Raw genomic sequence first — 18091 nt, 5'->3', positions numbered from 1 at the left:
AGCCTGGAAGAGCACAGCCAGCCAGGCAGCGTCAGGAGGTGAAGTTGAAGTTTCAGGTGTAACCCTTCTCCAGCTCCTGACGCTGCCTGGCTGGCTGTGCTCTTCCAGGCTCCTGCTTGGTTACTAATCGACATATACAGACGGCTCGACCACGCCCCTCCCAGATGTGCGAGTGCGCATGCGTTTAGTACACAACGCCGGGGGGGTCTTGCTGCGGCTCTCATCGGATCGCGGAGGAAGGGGACGCTGAAAGTCGCACCTGGCCCGGAGGAGTGCGGGTGCACGCGCATGCGCGCGCGCGCGCAACATTCACCCCTCAGCAACCAAACTCCCCGCTTGGAGCCAGGGGCCGGAGGGTACGAGGCGGACGACGGAAGGGGGCGCTTTCAGCCTCTGGGTCTGCGGGGCGGGGAATACGCGCATGCGCAACGGCCTCACCTCCCCCTCCCCCTCCCCCGGCCTTGGTTGGGGAGTCGCAGTGAGCGGTGGCTGGCGGAGGGGGCGCTGGTCGGCCGGCCGCCCGTTGCTGGTGATTGTGGTGGAGCCCGGCGCCTGGGAGGAGGGAGCGGAGCCAGCGATGTTTCCCACTGTCACTCTCAGGGCTCTTCAGTTCAGCCTCGGGTGAAAATGGCCACCAAGAGAAAGTGCAGCAGCGGCACGACCCTCCCGACTGCTCCGTCATCCCCTTACGCCGTCGGCTTGCGGCACTTCACGGGATAAAATTCCCAACATTGAAGGAGGAGGAGGAGGGGGGTGAGAAAAAACAACCAACCTTCATCTCTCCTTCGTCCGCTCGAGGCATTAATTTTTCCTGGTGAGTTGATCTTGTTTTAAAAATGATATGGTGTTAGCTCGTTCGAACAGAAAGCCGTGATTTGAAAACAGCGAGGGGGAGGTGATCCCGGGAAAAGCTGGCCGTGTTGAAGCCGGGCTCCTATTTATCCAGCTTTATTTATTTTCCTTTTCCCCTCCTATGTGATTCCTGGCTGTTTCCGGCGGGGCGGGTTTCCGGTTGCGGGGTTTTTAAAAGGAGGCGACATTCGGGTCGCTAACGGCTCCCTCAGGCACCCCCCATCCCCCCCCCATCACGGGGCAGCCCGTCCGTCACCTCATAAACACCCCCCCCCCCCTACCCTGAGGGGGAAGACCGCCACCCCCCTCTCCTCCCCGGCCGGTTACCCACCACCTCCTCCTCCATCCTCTCCAGCTCCCTCCCGGGATCTGGGTTCAGGCCGCCTTTCCCAATGGACACAATCCCAAATTAACATGAACCCCCCCCCAGCGGGGCGTTTTTATTTTGGCGCTTACAGCGTTTTTGGGGAGCAGGCATCAGTATTAACTTCATGTAATATCGATTTGATGAAATCTCTGCTTGGATCCCGTTGGTCCCTTGGCAACAGGGTTTCAATCGTTACGTTTGAAACGTTCCAGCAGTTTGCTCAAAATGTGTTTTTTTTTCTCTCTCTCTCCCTTGAATTTCGATATTACTTGTAGTGGTTAGGAGGGAGCTACACGAACTCTACTTACTGTCCAGGGTATGTATCGTACCATTGGTGCCAACGTGTGAAATTGCAGATTGTTGGCTTTTCGAGATTTATGAGTCAATGAGCCAATTCAAAGCTTTAACAGCTAGAAAGCAGGCCTTGTTACCTCCTGGTGGAACAAATACAACTGTTCACCATAATAGAATGGTTTGCTAAAGGAAGACCAGTTTTTCAACGAAGTGGCTTTTCTGTTGTTTACACTCAATTGAAAATTGATCCGGAATTTATAATGTATTGGCAGACTTTTGAGACCAAGATTAATATGTAATTCTGATATCAATAAACCTAATATGTTGCAGGATAAGTTGAACGGTTATAAATCAAATCTTGATTTGACTTGTGGACTAACTGTGAGCTCAATAGCTTATCAGTTGCCTTGTTTATCAAGATTTGGAGATGCTGGTGTTGGACTGGGGTGTACAAAGTTAAAAATCTCAACACCAGGTTATAGTCCAACAGGTTTAATTGGAAGGACACTAGCTTTCAAAAGCTAGTGTGCTTCCAATTAAACCTGTTGAACTAAACTTGGTGCTGTGTGATTTTTAACCATGTTTATCAACTTTGTCTTCCCCCTCTTGTGTATTACTACAACACTCAGTCGTGCAGCCATCTTTACTTTTCCTTAGTAAGGGTTCTTATTCCCTTATGCATGGCAAGACACTGTCAATAATACCAAATAAGACAGGAGCTGAATTCATTATTGGTTAGTGCTTCTATAATCATGCTGTTTTATGTGACGATTAAATGGATTTCACTGCATTTTTCACGCTGTAAACCTGATATGATTAACTTAGTAAGTATGAAGTTATTTCATGTTTTGAGATCCAACAGTCATTGCTTACAAATGCAAATTACCTGGATGGCTTTCCAAGTAATAAGTTTTACAATTACTTCATTGAACCTGACTGAAGGTATTCCACAACATGAACTGCTTTCGTGGAATGAGGTTTATTAACTTTAAAAGGAGGTGAACCTCCCTAGGGGATTGAATCTAGAAATCCCCATTACCAGCTAGAGCTCAGGAGTGTAAAGAGTCATTGTTCTGCCTTTCTTGGGAGGTGCTTAAATACTATAAGCAGATCTCAAGTAAGAAATCTTGAATGTGGACAGTAAAAGATAACTCTGCATCCAAATAAACAATTACAAGCCCTAGTTGTACAGTGGAAATAGTTGAATTTATCAAATGTTGCAAGTGAATCTTTCAAAATTGCACATTTCCCTTTTGTAATGTCTGTTAATTCCATGTTTCAGGCCACATATCAATTGATTTGTTGTTATTTGAGACTTGTGGTAAAGTTATGTCTTCAAATAGTGTCATCTAGTGCTGATTGCAAAATTATATATTAATGTTATTAGGCTTTTGATTGTTTGGGGAAACATTGGATTTGCTAGCATGTGTCTGAGACAGATTCTCAGTACTTTTAAACTAACAAGTCCTCCCCTTTGAAGCTCCAAGGTATGCAACTCTGATTTGCAACTTGCTAATGCATACTTTGGGAAGTTGATTACTACAGTTTTCTGGAAACTTGTTCTTCTTGGTGGTGTGGTCAGTTAGAAGATGCTAATATTGCATATCCTAAAGTTTACCAACTAGATAATGGCCAAGTCACTTAAGAGATAAAGGGGCTAGGTTAGGTATCAAATTAATGGGGCATGTACAAGCTGAAAAAAAAATTATTTCTTGTCCACTTGGAAATTGTTTTGTCAGTAACAAATTCTTTGGCAACAAATACTTGCATAGGGTTAGAAAAATATTTAAAATGTGAATATCAAATATGATTGAATGTGTTTCATGAATTATGGAGTAGAGGGAATGTCTATGAAGGCCATATTATAAAAAGTGTGCACTCTAAAATTTTATTCTAATGTTCTCATTGTTGTGGTTGACTTAAGTAGCTATTCAGATGTAATCTTTGCATATCAACAAATTATTTGACAAGCAGAACCTGCAACTACTTTGCATGAAATCTGATAACAGAATATTGTACAAGCTTAGAAAATCCAAAATTCAGTGTACCTACTTACTACATAAGTGCTGAAATAATAGGAGGAAGCAAATTGTAATTAGTATGGCATACTAATGATTTCTTAGAATCTATCATCCATTTCTGATAGGATTTTGTTGGGCTTAGTCCTGTTAAATGAAGTGTCCAAAGTAGTTCAAGTCAACTATATTTTGTTTGGAAAATTTGTTCAGAATCTACTTTTTATTCCAATACCACTGGACAAAGAAGTTAATCCTTGTATTTTGCTTTGATTCATTCTGTTTAACTTAAAAATAATACAAGTTTTATATAGGTTGCCCTTAAAGTTGGGTTACGCTGGAGTGATTCAGCTTGCCTCTTGATTACTCTAGATGTTTCACATTAACTAATGTAAGTCGTCTTGGAGTAGTATTTTATCAAATAAACCAGATGGGCTGAATAACCTCCCTAATTTGCTGTTAGTTTACCTCTGAGTTCCTTTGCTCCATTATTTCTGACTGTGCCATTGGATGTCATCTTTTAAGTTTCCTTCCAAAAATCTGTTTTCCTCTCCTTTTTTAAGACCCTTATAAGCTATCTCTGACTACATTTTGAATTGTCTTTCATAACACCTCTGCCTTTGGCTGAGTGTTATTGTTCATGTTTATGCTTCTCTAAATTTACATCTGCATTGAGGATGCTGTATAAGTAGCATAATGGTGCTAGGAATGCCCTACAGCTCTCAACTGATACAGTAATAATGCATTTAAAGCTGTACATCTGTTTGGATAAATATGGTCAACATAAAGCTAAGTGAGGAAAATTCAGCAGTAACCTGCTCAATATAATGAATTGACTATTCTTGTGTTCAGCACAAATTGAATTAAGATGCTGTATCACATGCTCACTTTTGGCAGGTTTCTGTTGAAGCACTGGGAGATACACACATGTATAATTTTTATAAGAGAAATTACTTCAGATTGGATTTTTGTTATTTAGGAGCACTTCCTCCTTTTATATAGAGGGTGGATAAATTTTCTGTATTTCCATTAATATTGCTTTAAAATTGGCAACTAATTTCCCATTTAATATTTGTTGACAACGTATTTCAAAAATAAGGTGGGGCGGTTGTCTCTAGAGATTGAGAATTAACAAAAGACGTAGCATTCATTGGTGTTTCTATAGATAGCACTGCTTTCAATTTCAACATGAGCAGAAACTGGGTTAATGTAGGTGGAGCCAGTCATGTGTTTTTGTCTGCCAGAGGATGAGTGGTGACACCTGCTAAAATAAATTGGCACATCCATTTTGTGCTCACTAGTGTGCACAAATATTTCCCCAGCCAAGTATGAGCAATTGTTTTTCTTTTCCAGCTGCTTAAAAATGGGATGTATACTATAAATATGGCAGGTAAGTGCTGAGGTACTGCTTCAGAAGTGTTCTGAAGACTTTTGAAATGCATAAGAATAAGACCAGTCTGAGATAAAGTACCTCTTCTGGGCAGATATATTTATTCCATTTGACAGTATTCTGGAGTGGCACTGATTTGAACTTGGTGTGAATAATTGTTTCATCATAATTTTTCCTCCCATTTAAACTTTTTAAAATCATAGAATCCCTACAGGCCCTTTGGCCCAACAAGTCCACACCGGCCCTCCGAAGAGTAACCCACCCAGAGCCATTCCCCTATTAGTCTACATTTACCCCAGACGAATGCATCTAACTTAACACCTCTGAATACTATGGGCAATTTAGCACAGTCAGTTCACCTAACCTGCACATCTTTGGATTGTGGGAGGAAACCCATGCAGACATGCCCGAGGCAGGAATCGAAGCCAGGTCCCTGGTGCTGTGAGGCAACAGTGCTAACCACTGAACCACCGTGTTGCCCCATGATTTTTAAAAAAAAAACTAAATCCCAAGTTTGAAAAGATGCGAGAAGAACTGGATTAACTTCTGGATAACTTTAGATTGTGAATACTATCTTTTGACAAACCCTATCTATGAATGCCATCAATAAACATCAATTTGCAAGTTTCATCAAACTTGGAATTCTTTTACTGACTGTATGAATTATGTTTAATCCCAGATGATTATCTAATCTTGTACTGATGTCCTCAGATTTAATGATCAGATTGCCTTCATCGCTGTCCACTGTTGCTTTTAAATTGGACTCTTTGTTGCTTTAGCTTTTTTAATTTATCTAATATTCACACAAGTGTAATACACTTTGTGCACAGAATTATCTCTATTTCAATAGAGGCAGAAATGATATTGCCACATTAAAAGGGGAATATTTGCATTATAATTTGTAATGGAATTATTGACAGAACCAAAAACAAAACATTTTATGCACTAAAGTATTTTTAAGAAGTTTTTTATTTGCTGGAAATAGATGTTTATAGTGCATCTGTCATGTGCAATACCTTCTTTGAATCCATTGGTTTTTTTCTAAAAGCATAATTTCAATATATTTCATGGACCTTCTAGTATTACACTAATTCCAAAAATCTCATGGAATCTGGAGATCAGAACTATAAATATAGTCGATGACCCTTGTGTTTTAACCAAATGAGAACAACTGTTAGTTTAAGAGATTTTATTTAACTATGATCTTACCTTGTTCTTTAAATTGTAGCTTTATTTATCTTTGGAGTAGTTGATTTTGGATTATACTTCTCCTCAATGATTGGGGAGCAGAGCAGAACTGTGTAAAGACACTGCTGAAGATTTGTAGTAATCTTCAGTCAGGAATGTTGTGTGGACGACCAAACTCTGTCTCCCCTGAGATCCCTGGCTTCACAGATGCTACTTTCAGCTGATGCTGATCATTCCATGTGATATCAAGAAATGGTGAAAGTGCTCATCACTAGAAAGGCTATGGACCCTGAAGCTTCAGAAGTGTCTACATCCATTGTCAAGCTGTTCTAGTGCAGTTACAACACTAGCATCTATCTGACCATGTAGAAAACTGCCTTGTATGTTCTGTCCACAAAAAGCAGGATAAATTCACCTTGGTTAGTTACCACACCATCAATCTACTCTCAAGCATCAATATAATGGAAGGTGCTGTCAACAATGCTATCAATGGCTCTTAGTCCCAACTAATCTTCTCATTGACACTTAGTTTGGGTTCCACTATGGTCAGTCAGCAGATTTGATTACAGCCTTGGTTCAGACATGGACCAGTGAGTGATATTGTCAAGACGGCATTTCAGAGTTTGACATCAATGAACTGTGTGTGTTTTAGTGGTGGGGGAGCCTGCAGTCTTCACTGGTTAAGTCATACCTAGCACAAAGGAGAATGTTTTGTGGTTATTGGAGATCAGTCTGTCAGTTTTGTGACATTGTTGCAGGAGTTCATTAGGGTATATATCTTATCAGCACTTGTTCATGCTGTATGGCTCTATTATGTTCTGAGATGTTATTACACACCCATAAAGCGTTTTGGGATTTGTTCCTCAAGCTAGTGTCCTCAGCCCAACTGTTTTCTGCTACCTCAGAAATGAACTTTGCTCCATCGTAAAGTCAAAAGTGAGTGTTTTGGATAACGATATTTCGGACTATTTGAGATACTTCGGATCCTGCAACTCTGTTCATGTGCAGCAGGACGTGGATGGATAACTGGCAAGTAATGCCAGATCCTGACCACTGCAAACGAGAGAGAATCCTTGATCCTCAGTGACATTTACCATTGTTGAATTCAATTACTATTAATATGCATGGAGGCTGCCATTGTGCAGAAACTGAATGGGCCAGCCATGTCAATATTGTGGCTAATATAGAGCAGGTCAAAAACAATGAATTCTGCAATGAGTAACTTACCTCCAACTCCCCAGAAATTTTCCACTATCTGCAAAGCACAACTCAGGAGTGTGATGAAATACCGTCCACTTGCCTGGATGGGTGCAGCTCCAATTGCAGTCAAGCATTCATGGCAAAGCAGCTTTCTTGACTGCTACCCCACTCACAACCTTACTATCTCCACCATTAACTTTCAGTGGTGGCAGCATGTACTCGCAGCCTCTTTGAACATCACTTTCCAATGTCATAACCTCTATTCCCTGAAGGAGAAATAAAGCAGGAGCATGGGAACATGTATCATCTGCAAAATTTCCTTGAAGTTCCATGCCATCTGGACTGGATCAAGATCATGCACAGCCATTGGACCAAACTCCTGGGGCTTTCTTTCAAGAAGGCAATCCACCCCAGCCTCCTCATAGGCAACTAGTGATGGGTAATTAAGTGCTGGATTAATCAGTGTTATCCTGTGAAAGAATAAAAACTGTATACCTTTTTAGGTGGTTAAATGAATATTAAATGGTTATGTGTGCAGAGGTGATATTAGTTGTCTAAATTGTCATATTAAACAGAACAATGATTATACTGGTACATGAATCAATTACACAAAATGCTTTAGAAAATGTATCGTAGGTGAAGAAAATGTGCCAAAGGTCAAACCCCTCACAATTCTGCATTTGATTCCTCATGGTGTGACCATCTTTCTGATGCTGCAATTGACTTACTACGTTTTCTTCAATCTCATTTTAAACAAAAAACCTCCCTGGAATAATTTTGAGTTTGACTTGTTACGTGTTTCTGAATTCATGCAACATTTTGCTAATGCTCCATGTTGACTCCATCCTACATTGTTACCCCATCACAAATCATTTTGCGTTGACTCTGGACACTCCTTTTCTGGTTTGCTGTCAAATTTCTATGAATCCAATTTTTACATGATCAGGCTTGTGTAACTTGAGTTTACTCCAAGACCATTTGCTTGGATGTTTAGGCTGCTGCTCCAAATTACTCCTAATCTGAGTTCAACATTTATTTCCACTTAAAACTTACTTTGTTCTTCATGGACAGCTGTCAAATTATTTTCTTCTATCATTATGCCTCATTTAACCTTATTCTTCTCATTATTCACACTACTCCTTACAAGCTCCCAATTCCCTACACAAACACTCAGTACCTCTTGACTTTGTTTTTTTGTTTTCATTCCAGGCTTGACTCCCTCTTTAAATAACGCTAATGTTTTCTTTTTTCACTGCCCTAACATTCTCTAATGAACTCATGGAGACACTTGGTACTTGTTTCTTCTAAGCAGCAACTATCTGCTGTCAATTCCATTCTTGCAACAGCCATTCTGCCCATTTGATGACTATCTTTTTTCAATCACTTTTCTAACCAGTTCAACCCTACCATTACTGACCATGTGGACTCACTCAGCTAGTGCATCAGCCATCTTAAACATAGTCACTCATGTAAGCATACCCTTCCAGAATACTTGCATGGTTGGGAGCAAGGCCTTTGTCAAGCATGAACTTATCTGAAAGATTGATGGAGAGCAACGTATTATCAGAATGTAGCTGAGTGGTGAGTAGAGTTTTTTTTTCTTGAAGTCTCTTTGCCTGACTGTATTAAGTACTCCATCAAGGCTATTGCTGTGGCAGTTTGGTGCTTATCACCAAATCATCTTCTGTCCTCCTCCTCTGGCATTATTTTCTCCTTATGAGCATCTGACGTTGTTCCACCCCTCACTACTTTATTCAAAATTACTGTTCTCTACAGATTTCCAAATTATGATAGGTGTTTTATCACTGAGATAGCTTCACTAATTTTCTTCCTTCATGCTCTCACACTCATGTCAACTGTATATCCTCCTATATGTACCTCTGAAACAAAAAAAAGCCTCATCCCTCTATTTGCTGGTCCTTTTTATACTTGCTGTTTTGTTGAACTTTAGACTACTCCCCTTTCTCCAGTAAAATCACTACCTCTCTCATGTTGGTCAGCACCAATGCTGGCTTTGATCTCTGTTTCTTTAACTCCATGGCACGCAGACTTGAAATGATGTGGTGGACAATTAGTTTAATTATTCAGTACCAGATCTGTATGGGCTGCACAAAACACTTTTTTGAGTCCAATTCTTGGCTACTAGCACTATTTATAAGTCCAATATTCATCCTGGAATGCAGAGATAATGCTGGAGTGTTTTTCTCTACAGCAAACAGTCTTTAATTTTTCCTCTTTTGTCATCTTCATTCTCACTTCCAACAGGATATGAGGGACTGTTGATTTTTGAAGTTGGCCATGAGGCCATTTGATCTGCTTCTGCCATGTATCATCTTTATGCTCACTAAATAATCCAAACTTTCTGTAAAGTATTCGTCTTCCCAATCTTAAACTTAACATTTTCTTTAGTTTCCCTTTTATGTTTTTTGTGCACTTTGCAAGCCCATCTTGACAATGAGAACATTTCCTGTTTATCTTACTAAACTGCTGACCATCCAACTTTTCCCTTTGTGCTGATGCTGCTTAATGTTGTTTACGATTCTTTCTGTTCAGGTATTATTCCATTCTCTGTTAAAGAGATCAAGGGATTTGGGCAAGAGCAGGAAATTGATGTTAAAGTGGATATTTGGCTATGATCTAATTCAATGATTGGACAAGTGTGAGGGCCCAAGTGGCATACTACTGTTCATTTTCCCTATGATCTGTTAATTCTGCCGTTACTTCACTCAAGACTCCTTTAGCCTGTAGTCCATACAAACTTCTATGCCATCTCCAATCTTCCTTCCCCATCAAAAGTTTTTGACAATATAATTATTTTCCAAATCAGTGTCAATCTTTCCCAAAACTTTGAATCTCTCCAGTTGGTTTTCTGTTCCTGTTGCAATACCACAAAGGTGTTTAAGGTTAAAATAACATGTGTCAATGTTAAAGACAAAACTCTTTAGCTATCTTCAGTGTTTGCCATGATTGATCACATCCTCCTCTAGTACCCTAGAAATTTTGTCCAGCTGGGTGGTAAGATAGCTGTCTGTTTTCATTCTTCTCTGATTGTAGCTAGGGTATCAACTTGTATTGATTTTCTTTTCTTGATCCTGCACTCTATAGATCTATCTTTGGGCCCCTCCTAATATCACATGTATGCTGACAAATATCTAGTTCTACCTGACCAACGCCACCTTGATTCATCCATTGTTGTTGAGTTATCATACTGTTTGTCTAACTTTCAGTGCTGGATAAGCAGAAAATTCCACCAGTTAAATATTAGGAAGACTGACACCATTCTTCCCAGTGCAGTCTTCACCCCTTGATAGGTGTCTGGGAATGATCCAAACTTTGGAATGTTATTTACTTCTTTAAAGTAAATCACCCACTCTTCATTCAAATCAATTTGAATTGTGTGCAAGAAAATCATTCAGAATTATAATTTGATTTAGCTTTATTGTTATGTAATCAAATGAGTACAGTGAGTGGTTTATAAGTCACTGTTTACAGCGCCATCTTCGATACAAGGGTACCTAGGTGCAGTTTTTTCAGTTACAACAGTAGTTGCTGTGTAACAATGTAACCAACACACGGTGCCATCTTAGGTACAGAGTGCCTAGCTAAATCCTTAGTTATAGAATAGAGAAATTTTAAAAAGTCATATTACAGCTGTACACAGTATAATCATAGATCAGACAATCATGAAACAAAGTTTAAAAAGACACATCACAGTCTATCTCCAGCTAGATAATGGTGAGCAACATTTTGAAGAGTTGCATGCAAACTCACCCTGTGCACATACACCATTTGCTTGATGCAAAGTTTCCTTATGCCCAAATAGATGTTATTTATCTGAACTAATATTTAACTAGTGAAAACATTCTAACTTAGCATTAAGTGCTTTAAGCATCTGCTTTTTTTCATTTCTAGTTGATTGTCTGGCTGTTGTAAAGAAGTTTTTTATTTTTGTGCTTTTTAAAACTGTGGACTGAAAATGAGAAAAAGTTCTAAAACCTAAGGATTTAACAAAGATGGTTGCAAGTTTGAAAACGAGAAACTTGATAACTGTTGCAAACTATTTATGTGACTGTGGGTTCCAGCAATGTGCAGATGAGGGATTGTTTACAAGTGAAACTAGTTTGTGAAAAACTAGGGGCTAATTACCAATGATGAGGGTCCCCTGTCTGTCAGCAACTGTAATTGGTTGTCAGGTACTGAACAGCTTGAGCTGTGAATAAAATATAGAGCTTCGATCAGAAGAGAAATCCTCCTATCTGCACAGTCAATGCAACACACTTTTTCTCAGTTTTCTGCAGTAAGCCTTTTAAAGCATGAAGAAAATCACCTTTCCTTAGCAGTTGATGCCTTTTGTGACTTAGAACTAGATTAGTCAGAGACTTCTCAAAAGTGAAACAGCCACCCTGTGCTCTCTTCAAACCAGTGAAAGCATTGAGAAGATGATGGAGGAGAAATCTTTAGATCAGCAAGCACCAGCCCAACAGATATGAACAAAGGCAGTAGAACTATTGTCCCAGTTTTTCCTCTGCTCATATGTTTTCATTGCTTTTCTATCTGTCTGAATAAGGGGTTCAGAGTTTGGTTTTGTAGAGTTAACTTAATTGTTTGTGTAGCTGGAATCTAATGGCCTGTAAGAACTAACAATATCTTACGTGCAGAAATCTAGTCGGTGATTTCTATCTACCTGAGTCTGAAAATGAGGTTGTTTGGGTATTTTATGTATTTTTAAAAAAAAAATCAGATTTGATGATGTCTCTGGAAATAGTGGGCCTTGAGTTTTTTTTTCATTTTCCCCAGTGAGTCATGATGCTGCTAACATTTTATTCTAATGCTACACTAGTGTATCTCATACCTGCAGCAATCGTGCCATGAAATGATGGGGTCTTCAGTCCCATGGTTCTGACTGAAGTAAACTTAGTCTGTTATTTGGAAACAAAATTAAGATATGTGTATAGAAAAATATTAATTAAGACAAATGTGGGTCCCTTACAATTGTAAGGAGATGGCAGACCAATTCAATACTCATTTTTGAGGAAAGAATTGAAGAAAATCAGTTGGAAAATAGTGTTGATGAATTGATTTGAGTAAAGGCTGATAAATCCCCAGAGCCCAATAATCTACATTCCAGAGTACTTAAGGAAGTAATCTGAGAAATAGTGGGTACATTGATCATTTTTCAAGATTCTGTAGACTGGAATATTTTCTATAGATTGGAGGGTAGCTAATGTAATTGTACCATTTGAAAGAACATGTAGAAAGAAGGCATGGAATTTAGATCAGTTAGCCTGCCATCATTGTAGGGAAATTGTTAGTGTCTATAATAAAAGATAGAGTTGCAGGGCATTTGGAAAACATTAATAGAATTGGGCAGAGTCAGCAGGATTTAAAAAGGGGAAATTGTGCTTGATAAAACTAGTATTATTTGAGGATGTAACAAGTGGAATTGATCCGGTGGAGCCAATGGATGTGGTTTACTTTGACTTTCAAATGCTTTAAATAACGTCCCACTTAAGAGATTAGCATTTAAAATTAATGTGCATGGAATTGGAGGTAGTGTACTGACATGGATAGAGAACTGGTTGCCAGACAAGAATAAATGGGTCATTTTAAATGGGAGGCATTAAACTAATGGGGTACCAGAGGGATCATTGGGTCCCAGCTATTCACAAAGTATGTTAATGACGCAGGAACTAAATGTAATAAGTGATCATAATTCTATTAGTTTTAAAATAGGTATGGAAAAGGATTGAACTGATCAAAAAGTTAAAGTTCTCAATTGGAGTAAGGCCAGTTTTGACAGTGTTAGGCAGGAACTCTCAAATGTTGACTGGGGGATGCTATTCTCAGGTCAAGGAACATGGAAGGTCTTTAAAAATGAGATAACAAGAGTTCAGAGACTGTATGTTTCTGTTAGTGTGAAGGGCAAGGCTGGAAGCTGTAGGGAACACAGGATTACTAGAGAAATTGAGACTCTGGTTATAGAATCCTAGAAGCTGAACAGTGTGGAAGCAGACCATTTGGCACATTGAAGAGCATCCCATTCAGACTAAACCCCTACCCTTTCCCTGTAACCCTACATTTCCCATGGCTAATCCACCTAGCCTGCACATCCCTGGACACTCTGGGCAATTCAATTCGATGATCAGTCCGCCTCATTTGTGCATCTTAAGACTGTGGAAAGAAATTGGAGCACCTGGAGGAAATTCATGCAGACATAGGGTGAATGTGTAAACATGATGCAAACAGTTAGCTGAGGCTGCAATTGAACCAGTGTCCCTGCTGCTGTGGGGAAGGCATGTTAGCCACTGAGCCATCATGCTGCCCCATGGTCAAGGAGAAGTAGGCATATGTCAGGTATAAATTGCAGGGATCGAGTGAATCGTGAGAGGAGTATAAGGGTGGTAGGAGTATGCTTAAGAGGGAAATAAGGAGGGCAAAAAAGGGACATGAGGTAGCTTTTGCGCATAGAGTTAAGGGGAGTTCAGTGAGTTTGAGTACGTTAGGGCAAAAGAGTAATCTGAGAGGACAGGGTTCATTAAAGGTCAATGTGGTCATCTATATATGGAATGACAGAAAATGTGAGATAATGAATATTTTACATGAGTATTTACTGTGGAGAAGGACATGGAAGCCAAAGAACTTGGGAAAACAATGGCTATGTCTTGAAAAAAGTTCATCTTGCAGAAGAGGAGGTGCTGAGGTCTTAAAATACGAAGTATATCAATTCCTGGGATTTGATCAGGTCTATCCCAGAACCTTGTGGAAAGCTAGGGAAGAGATTGTGGGGGTTTACATTCATTTGGAAAGGCAAGGACTGATTAATTGATATGGCTTTCTGCATGGGAAATAGTGTCTCGCTAACTTAAGTCTTTGAAGAGGTGGCAAAGAAGGTTGGCAGTGTGGTATTGTCTATATGGACTTCAAATTGTTCTGCATGGTAGACTGGCCAGTAAGAGTAGATCACATTGGAATATAGGAGGAGCTAGCTGGTTGGATACAAAATTAGCTTGCAGGTAGGAGACAGAAGGTGGTGGAGGGTTGCTTGTCAGACTGGAAGCCTGTGACCATCTATGTGCCACAAGGATCAGTGCTGTGTTCACTGCTTTTTATCATTTATATAAATGATTTAGATGTAAATATAGGATAACACCAACGTTGGTGTAGTGGACAGTGAAGAAGATTAACTCAGAGTACAATGGGACCTTGATCAGATGATCCAATGGACTGAGGAGTGGCAGATGGAGTTTTGTTTAAATAAATGTGAGGTGTTTCATTTTGCTAAGGCAAGCCAGGGCCAGACTTGTGCAATTAATGAAAGGGTCCTGGGGAGTGTTGCCAAACAACGAGATGTAGGGGTGAAGGTGCATGGTTCCTTGAAAGTGGAGTCACAGGTAGACGGGTGGTGAAGGAAGGTGTTTGGCATTCTTGTCTTAATTGGTAAGGGCATTGAGTATAGGAGTTGGAATGGCATGTTGTGTTGTACAGGATATTGGTGAGACCACTTAGAGTAGTGCATACAATTCTGGTCACTCTTCTATAAGAAAGATGATGTTAAACTTGCGAGCGTGCAGAAAAGATTTGCAAGGATGTTGCTGGGTCTGGAGGATTTGGGTTATTTTCTGTGGAGTATCGGAGGCTGAGGGGTGATCTTCATGAATAGCCAAAGTCTTTTTTCATAGAGTGGAGGCAGAGGTTTAAGATGAGAGGGGACAGATCTAAAAGGTACCTAAAGGGGTAACTTTTTCAGGCAGAATGGTATGTATATGGTTTGGGCTGACAGAGGAATTGCAACATTTATATACATGTGTAATGTGAATAGGAAGGGTTTAGGCTTATGTGGGCCAAATGCTGGTAAATGGGACTAGGTCAGATTGTGGTGTCTGGTCGATGCGGACGAGTTGGATGAAGGGTCTGTTTCTGTGCTCTGTGGTTGTACCTGCGAATGTAACCTTGTGTAGGAATCAAACAAAGCTTTGGCTGAAAGCAGAATACTGCTGATTCTGGAAATCTGAAAGAGGAACTGCTGGAGCAACTTCAAAATGAAGGCAGTTTAATGAAACGTTAATGCTGTTTCTCTCTCCAGAAATGCTGCCAAACCTGCTGAGTTTCTCCAAAATTTTTTGTTTCAAAAAATTTCTCATTTTCTGCAAGACGTAGCCTGAGTCCCAAAGCTCCCAAACTTTCAGTGGCAACGCATCTAGTTTGTGACTCAGACTGCAGTTTAAAAAGGAAACCATAAGTGCAAGAATTCTAAAATAAGCAGATTACTTATAAAATCCAAGCTGTTTTGTATCTCTTTAAAGTTACAAACTCGCCTTTTATTAACTTTTACCTTTTTATTTTAATAATTAGGTCATTAACTATGCATATTTAACAGTTTAAAAAATAGCACAGAAACATAGAAAATAGGCGCAAGAGTAGGCCATTTGGTCCTTTGAGCCTGCACCATTGTTCGGTTTAATTCATGCACTTTCAACCTCCCATTCCTGCTTTCTATCCATACCCCTTGATCCCCTTAGCCACAAGGGCCACATCCAGATCTCTTTTGAATATATCTAATGAACTGGGCCCAACAGCTTTCAGTAGGAGAGAATTCCACAGGTTCACAATTCTTTTAAATGAAGAAATCCTTCTTCACCTCAGTGCTGAATGGCTTACCCCATATTCTTAGACTGCAATCCCTAGTTGTGGACTTCCCCAACATCGGGAACATGCTACCTGCATCTAGTCTGTCCAATTTCATCAGGATTTTGTTTTTGTGAGATTACCCCTCATTCTGTACTCCAGTGAGTACAATCCCAATCAATCCATTCTTTCCTCATATGTCAGTTCTTCCATCATGAGAATCAGACTGGTGAACCTTCGCTGGACTCCCTTAACAGTAAGAATGTCCTTCCTCAGAATAGAAGGCCAAAACTGTGCACAATACTCAAGACGTAGTCTCATCAAGGCCCGGTATAACTGCAGCAAGGCATCCTTACTCTAATACTTGAATCTTCTCACTATGAAGGCCAAAATACTATCGGCTTTCCTCATCACCTGCATGCCAACCTTCAGCGACTATTCCACCATGATACCTCATCTTTTCCTTACCTTTGATAGCATGAGCTTTAATTTTCCTTACTAATTCCTTTTGTGTGGAACGTTGTCAAAAGCCCAGATACACAATACGTACTGATTTACCCTTTTGCATTCTGCAGGTCACATCTTCAAATTCTGGAAGGTTAGTCAAGGGTGATTTCCCTTTAGCAAATCCATGCTGACTTGGATCAATTCTGTCACCGCTTTCCATATATTCAGAACGGAACACAATGTTGTAGATATCACTTGATTGAAGAGCTTGTAACTTGCAGTTTCTCATTTACAAAATAAATAGAAACATATGTGCACTTTGCTGATTAATGAACCTGGAACAAAATTCTGCAGCTTTACATTGGAATCCAGTTGTATACTGCTTCCATTGAATTGCTGGGAATATTATGGGCAAGTAAAGGATAACAGTTTGATTTATGGTCATTTGGATGTTATGTGATGGCATTTTTTTTGTTAACTTCTCTGTCAAAAGCATTACGTTCAAAGCAAGGCCGCCATTCTCTGATTTTATTAAAAAGCAATCATAGTTATGGTGTGATTGGACAGTGGCATTGCGTATCTTGATTTTTTCACTCAACCTGGAAAATGGCTGGAAAAAACGTAGTTGTGCATAACGTGGCTTATTTGTTTAAAGTATATCTCTGCTTACAGCCCATGAATGATACAAGTTACTGTTTCAAATGGCTGTGGAAATACATCCATATTCCAAGATGGTTTAATCTTTGTGGATAATCAGCTTCAAGGAAGACAAAACTTTGCCTGTGGTACAGTGATATTATGAGGAGTTAAAGTTTATAATCTAAAACAGCAGTGTGTTAGAGTGGTCAGCCCTTCCTGCCAGCAGAATAGGAAATAAGAGTATGTGTGATAGGCCGCAGTTCTGGGCTGGTCCCTCCAGTTGTGTTGAACTTTTAAGCTTATCATTTGATTGCACCAACCAGTAAGTGGAGTTAAGTGATATCACAGCACAAAATCAATTGGCATCATTTGACATCTTGAGATCTGACAGTCTGCAAGCATAGGTAAACTCGAAAGTTAAAAGTGCTGTTGATTGGAGACAAAGTGAAGTTGATTCAGCAAGTGGAAAGCCATGGTGAAAAATAAAAAGTGGGCATCACTTCAGAGTGGGAGATGCCTTTTTAAATGTTGCAATTGTACTAGCCTCCACCACTTCCTCTCCAGCTCATTCCATACATGTACCACCCTCTGTGAAAAAGCTGCCTCTTAGGTCTCTTTTTTTATATTTTTCCCCTCTTACCCTAAACCTATGTCTCCAGTTCTGGACGCCTCCACCCAAAGGAAGAGACTTTGTCTATTTATCCAATCTATGCCCCTCATTATTTATTAAACCAGTATAAGGTCACCCCTTAGCCTCTGACGCTCCAGGGAAAACAATCCCAGCCTATTCAACCTCTCCCTATAGCTCAAATCCTCCAGCGCTGGCCAACATCCTTGTAAAGCTTTTCTGAACCCTTTCAAGTTTCACAACATCCTTCCAACAGGAAGGAGACCAGAATTGCATACAATATTCCAACAGTGGCCTAATCAATGTCTTGTACAGCCACAACATGACCTCCCAAATCCTGTACTCTGTACTCTGACCAATAAAGGAAAGCATACCAAACATCACCTTCACTATTCTATCTACCTGTGACTCTACTTTCAAGGAACTGTGTACCTGCACTCCAAAGC

The 18091-nt window shown here is 40.0% G+C and overlaps 1 protein-coding gene across 9 annotated transcripts in view; it reads left to right on the top strand.

The window, feature by feature from the left end:
* The first annotated feature begins 208 nt into the window (after positions 1-208).
* The window catches only part of wdfy3 (WD repeat and FYVE domain containing 3), a 406146-nt gene continuing 388263 nt past the window's right edge, over positions 209-18091 (top strand). For 5 of the 9 annotated variants that reach the window (XM_072594894.1, XM_072594977.1, XM_072594653.1 and 2 more), the window contains exon 1: positions 210-814. The gene's annotated coding sequence lies outside the window, so the exon portion shown is untranslated. Of the gene's footprint in view, positions 815-18091 lie in introns of all 9 variants that reach the window. The other 4 variants (XM_072594588.1, XM_072594809.1, XM_072594597.1 and 1 more) reach the window with 1 other exon arrangement.

Source organism: Chiloscyllium punctatum, chromosome 1, assembly GCF_047496795.1.
Source record: "Chiloscyllium punctatum isolate Juve2018m chromosome 1, sChiPun1.3, whole genome shotgun sequence".
Classification (NCBI taxonomy): Eukaryota; Metazoa; Chordata; class Chondrichthyes; order Orectolobiformes; family Hemiscylliidae; genus Chiloscyllium; species Chiloscyllium punctatum.
Note: the sequence above shows the minus strand (reverse complement) of the source record. Positions and strands in the feature narration are given on the sequence as shown.